Source organism: Aotus nancymaae, unplaced genomic scaffold, assembly GCF_030222135.1.
Source record: "Aotus nancymaae isolate 86718 unplaced genomic scaffold, 86718_ANA_hifiasm-v0.15.2.pri h1tg000099l, whole genome shotgun sequence".
Taxonomy (NCBI): Eukaryota; Metazoa; Chordata; class Mammalia; order Primates; family Aotidae; genus Aotus; species Aotus nancymaae.
This window is the reverse complement of record NW_026988514.1, coordinates 4,327,992-4,333,991: the sequence shown is the minus strand read 5'-3', so window position 1 is coordinate 4,333,991 and position 6,000 is coordinate 4,327,992.

Below are 6,000 nucleotides of genomic sequence, written 5' to 3'. Positions count from 1 at the left end.
CTCCAGCATGGGTGACAGAGTGAGATTCCATCTCAAAAACAAAAAACAAAACAAAAAAATCCACTGAAATAACATAACAGGAAAAAAGTCATGATTTTGGCAATTATTGAAAAAAATGACTTAACTCAAAACCTATACAAAGGGGAGATATAAAGCTGCACTAGGAATCAAAGGGGCTTTTCTGGCAGAAAATTGATTAATATAAGCTAACTATCGCATCGAATTTAAAACTGGGGAAATTCAACCAATGACACTATCTCTCACTGATTCCATATAGAGCGTTACTGGCAGTTTTCAGCTAATGCGGTAAAGTAAAGATAAATAGAATTGTATAGAAATAAAAATTCCATCTTTGGTAGTTGAGGTAATTAGGTGTGAATATGAAACTTGATGAATCAAAGTTCTAGAATTTTTATTCACATTTACAACTTACGTTTCATAACATTAGAGAAAAAAACATTTTTTCCTTATCCAAATGTAACTCTTAATAATTTAGTGAATGTAAACTCAGTTCATGTTTTTGTACTTTTTCCATGTGTGAATGGATGTATATATCCAAGAATAATCATTACTTGCTGCTTTATCTCTTATTTTCATGATTATCATATAATCAAACTATCCAAGAATTTGATTTTTTACTAAATAGTATGTCCCAGAACACTCACACCATTAAACAAATCTAGGCTATTTTTCAGCTGTCCTCGCTTATTATATTATATGATGTGTCTTATTTTGGGCTCAGTGTTCCATAAGAATGCCCAAGAGTTTGTCTATGGGACATATCCAGTAACAGAATTGCTCGGCAGCTACAACTTCAATAAATATTCCAATTGGCTGTCCAACGTGATTCTGCAAATCACACTCATCACCTGCACTGGAAAGATGCTCTTTACCTATTCTCAATCTTGTAGTAAGAGCAGGAAGATATTTACAAAATGAAGTATATCTGCATGCCATATGCCTTAGAAACATATACAAAACATGCTTTATTCTGCAAATTAGCATCACATTCCACAACTGGTTAGAATATAAACATGAAAAACCTCACGCAATGTAGAAGAAGGAAGGGGAAGGGGGAGTGGGGAAGGGAAAGGGAAGGGATTATTAAACTCTTCACAATGTAGCTTATACAACATGAGTTTAGAGTCTCCAGGACTGTAAATTCAGAGTGCAAGAATAAAAGACTAGGCTTTGCTCTGTATTGCTTAAACTATCATAACTAACATACATCATTTTGTAATTAATTAAATATCATCAAGAAAACAAAATGGAAAGGACACAAATTCTATACAGTGGATGTGCTTTTACACAAAGCTCCCGAGGGAACCCTGCTGTTCAGGAAGGGTTGCTCGCCTAGAAGGCTGCTGTGCAAACAGCGCCACCTAGTGTCCAGCATGCAGCCTGAGGAGCTGCGCAGGGCAACACTGGACCTGCTCCAATGGACAGAACTCCAGAATACTTGAGAAGTGATTCCCCTGGGGCTCTTTATGGTGCAACGGCTGGGGCTGCAACCCCATCGGGAGTCCCTATCTTCAATAAAGAAGCCTCAGGTGATTCTATGCCTTAAGTGTATGCAGGCTAGGCTGATGTTGGGGTGTCCTTCACAGTCAGAGCTTTGGTGGGTCTGTCTGTGAAAGGACACATAGCTGCCATCCCAGCAGGTCACGCCCCATGGCTAGAGATGCTGTCCTGGTCCGTGGAGATGACAGCTTTGCTGTAGCCACCTTAGAGACCCCTCCATACAGAAGCTGGGCAGCAGGGTCCTTCACATTCTTGTACTGCTTGTTGCGTATCTTCTAAGGAGGAGACAATGTATGAGACAGGGACTGTGCAAGAGCCTCCGTCTTCTGAAGCGCAGATTGCTTTGGATTTGGCAACTGCTGTCATTTGGGGGTTGCCTTGCTTGCTGCCTTGGTGCTTGTTAGTTTTGTTCTCCATGCTCTAGCTCCACCTTCTCAGGACACTGCTGCCCTACCAGAAGAGACCAACAGCTTGCAGAGCCTTCCTGGGTTCAGCATCTTCATGTGCAAGCGCTGCGGAGCCCTCTTCCTTGGGCTTCTGCGTGGATGGTGTGGGATGACCTGTGGGTGATGTTCTCTGAAGCCTAGCACCACAGTCCTGGTCCCAGCAGTAAACACTTGCAGACTTCTCATCCCAAAGCTGCTGGATTTGGGAACGTAGGTTGCTCTGCAGCCAGATGTGTTGCTGCTTATGTTGCCCGGGAGGGATTTGTGGAGATCTGATCACTATTTGCAAAGGGTGTGCCACAACTGAGAGCACAGGGGCTCTCCATTACTTTGGGAATATCGGCCATGCTGCTGGGACTGAAGGGAAGGTGTCTGCTTCCCTAAATCCTGGGATTCATATACATTAGAGCCTGATCCTGGAAGACCAGCTTCTCCGGGTGATTCTGAGGCTGAGGCTGCTCATGATGATATCCTCAACCATTCTGCTGCTGTCCTTGAAAAAGTGAGAAAGAAAATGACCTTTTTGCTCCTCCTGCTGCTGCCTCCCTCCCTGCACATGATAAACACCATGCAAAGGGAAGGGCCTTGCATGCTGGCTTTCCCCTATCTCGGGCTTATCCCTTTCAGAATACTGAGGAGGAAATGCAGAATGATGAGGAAATAATATTGATCTACATCAAGAAGGGCCATTTTCTGTGTCACCTGGATACTCCAAATCACACTTAAGTTTCCTTTTAACCCATAAGACTGCAGAGTTATTTTAGCCATCACGTTAACTGGCAATCCCTTGTGCCTCCACGGAAGAGTGGCCAGCTCCACCCAGTAGAACTTCCTGGGTACAAGAGTTCTGTTCACTGTCATCGTTGGGAGATTCCACCTGGTTTTCCTGGATTTTTGGAAATGGGTGGCCTTCGGCAGAGGAATCATGCAATTTCCTGGCAGCGAATGTTCTGTGTCTCTCTCTAGGTGGTAGTCTGGCTCTTGTATTTTGAAACCAGTTCTAAAGAGAAAGATCATTTGTTAATTCAATCTGTCTGTTATATTGTACAATGCATTTCCACAATGTAGGAGAGTTTTACAGTTAAGCTTAGTCTCAGCATGATCACTGACTCGTTTCCTGATCTTGAATAAGACTCAGATAATGATGGCAATCCTTTGTGGGGCTGCACATTATGAATGTTATAAATTGTACACAATTTCAAAATCTCAACTGCCCGTAGTTGCAGTGGCCCATCTGTACGTGCAGATCTGGACCTTTCAAAATCTCCCATAAACTTGTCTGCGATTCTCTGCATTTGGAAAGAACAGACTTCCAGACTTTCCCTAACTTATTTATTTTACTCAAGCGGACCTACCAGGATAAACTTATGATTCAATATACTCTGAATTATACTCTTAAATTCACTGTGTTCAAAGGTTATGCAAAGAACAAGCAAGAGTTTGTAGTAACTTGGACAGACATTTTATATGTGACTCTAAGCATTCCATTTGACACCTGTAGTCTTCATTTTTTTCACCTCCTTCATAAAGACAGGATAATTATACATGCCAACCCTAACCCCTAGAGGTTCAAGGGAGGGAAAAATGATCAACACTGTTTTAGACTCTCCATCCTAATAAGCTCTGGTTGTGGTAGAACACCTAGAGCCATATGATGCAGGCAAGCATGTCTGGGGGGCCTTTTAATATTTGATCCCTCCTGGAACCCCTCAGTCTACAAGTTCAGAATCGCTTTAGGTTAGCAGCACTTAAAGCTAGAAAGATCTCTGATCCACACCTATAATGACTGCTTAAAACAAAGTTGTGGGCTGGGCGCAGTGGCTCACGCCTGTAATCCCAGCACTTTGGAAGGCTGAGGTGGGCAGATCACCTGAGGTCAGGAGTTCGAGACCAGCCTGGCCAACATGAGGAAATCCCATTTCTACTAAAAATACAAAAATTAGCTGGGCATGGTGGTGCATGCCTGTAATCTCAGCTACTCGGGAGGCTGAGAGAAGAGAATCCCTTGAACCCAGGAAGCGGAAGCTGCAGTGAGCTGAGATCGTGCCACTGCACTCCTGCCTGGGCGACAGAGTGAGACTCCATCTCAAAATAAATAGGTAAACAAATAAAACAAAATTGTGACCATGCACAATGAACCTGTTTCCTCCAGACATACTCATTTTCTCCTCGCAATACCACTATAACATAATGATATATATTTTACAGAAAGATAAGGTCCAAGAGTCAACCTGTCGGGCGTTACAGAGCCATTAGGAGGTAGATCTTGTAAGGATCCAACTATAAGACAAGAGTTCACTTTCTCGTGACAGAGCCTCCTGTGGCCCTCCCCTCAACTACGCTTGCTTCCTGATCACACCATGTGCACTTTCTTTAAGCACATGCAGCTCAGATCAGTTCAGTTCAGTGTAATTTCATCTGCCATTATCTATGAACTTCCTTTTAGGAATCTATCCCTCTGACAAGTAGAAAGGATAAAAAATAATTAAAAAGCAGTTTTGACACTGAGCAACCCAACTGTCACCAAGTTAGAAATTTAAATAAATGAACAGTGTAAGAATGTTTACTTAAATGTTTGACCAAGCCCAGGAGAAATGGCTCATGCTGTAATCCCAGCAATTTGGGAGGCTGAGGCGGGAGGATTGCTTGAGCACAGGAGTTTGAGCCCAGCCTAGGCAATATGGCAAAACCCCACTTCTATGTTAAAAAAAAAAAATTAGCCAGGCATCATGGCCTGTGGTCCCAACTACTCAGGAGGCTGAGGTGGGATCACTTAAGCCCAGGTAGTCAGTGCTGCAGTGAGCCATGATTGTGCCACTGTACTCCAGCCAGAGCAACAGAGTGAGATCCTGTCTCAAAAAAAAAAAAAAAAAAAAAAAGGACCAGTTCTCCCATTTGTACCCTGCTTATCCTAGTTATTTACCCTATTTGGATTTTCTACTTATTTGCAGAAAATTATTGGTTTGTATTTCCCTTGACACATTTTCAGTTTATGAAACTTTTTTTTTTTTGAGACAGAGTCTTACTCTGTCACCCAGACTGAATGCAGTGGTGCCATCTCAGCTCACTGCAACCTCTGCCTCCTGGGTTCAATCGATTCTCCTGCCTCAGCCTCCCGAATAGCTGGGATTACAGGCACATTCCACCATGCCCAGCTCATTTTTGTAGAGATGGGGTTTCGCCACGTTGGCCAGGCTGGTCTCAACTTCCTGACCTCAGGCGATCCGCCCACCTCAACCTCCCAAAGTGCTGGGATTACAGGCGTGAACCATCACACCTGGCCTACTTCACGAAACTTTTATAAGAATTTTATTACATAATATTTGCCTATACTTTTATTTTCCAAAGCTGTTTATATTCTTTCTTGGTTTTCACTAACACAATTTTGTCCTTCTGTCAAGCAACCAATACATGCAATAGTAAGTGAATAATTACAGAAGAGAAATATGAAACTCTTCTTAAATGTGTGTATATAATCTGTCAGGAGATTAGAGAAAAAATGTGTGTATAATAATGTAAATTCAAATACAGTAAAATTTTGTGCTTTAACAATTTACAACAATCATATCGGAAAATCCCCAAACAAAATATTGGTTCATGCAATAAATGGTTAGGAAGCAACTACTGACGCTGTGGGGTTCTGTGCCACGTCCTGTGACACTGTCAAGCCACGTTCTTCCTCCCGCCCTTCAGGCTTGCATGCCTTACTTTTTACTTACACTTTGGAGTAAACACCACAGAGGTTTGATTAGCATACCAAACTTAACGTGTGCAAAGTAAATAAAACTCCAAATGTCTAACACAAAACTACTCTTCTCCCAAGCTCCCCTATTAGTTAAAGGCATCCCCAATCTACCATTTCCTCAAGCCAAAACTTTGGAGGTATCCTTACCTCTGGCCTTCTCATTGCATACCCAATATCTTGGCAAACTATAAGCAGCTCCATCTTTAAAAATTAAAGGTCTTCCCAGTTCCCTAATTCCACAGCTAGCACCCTGGTCAAAACCATCACTGTCTCTATCCTGGAGAATAA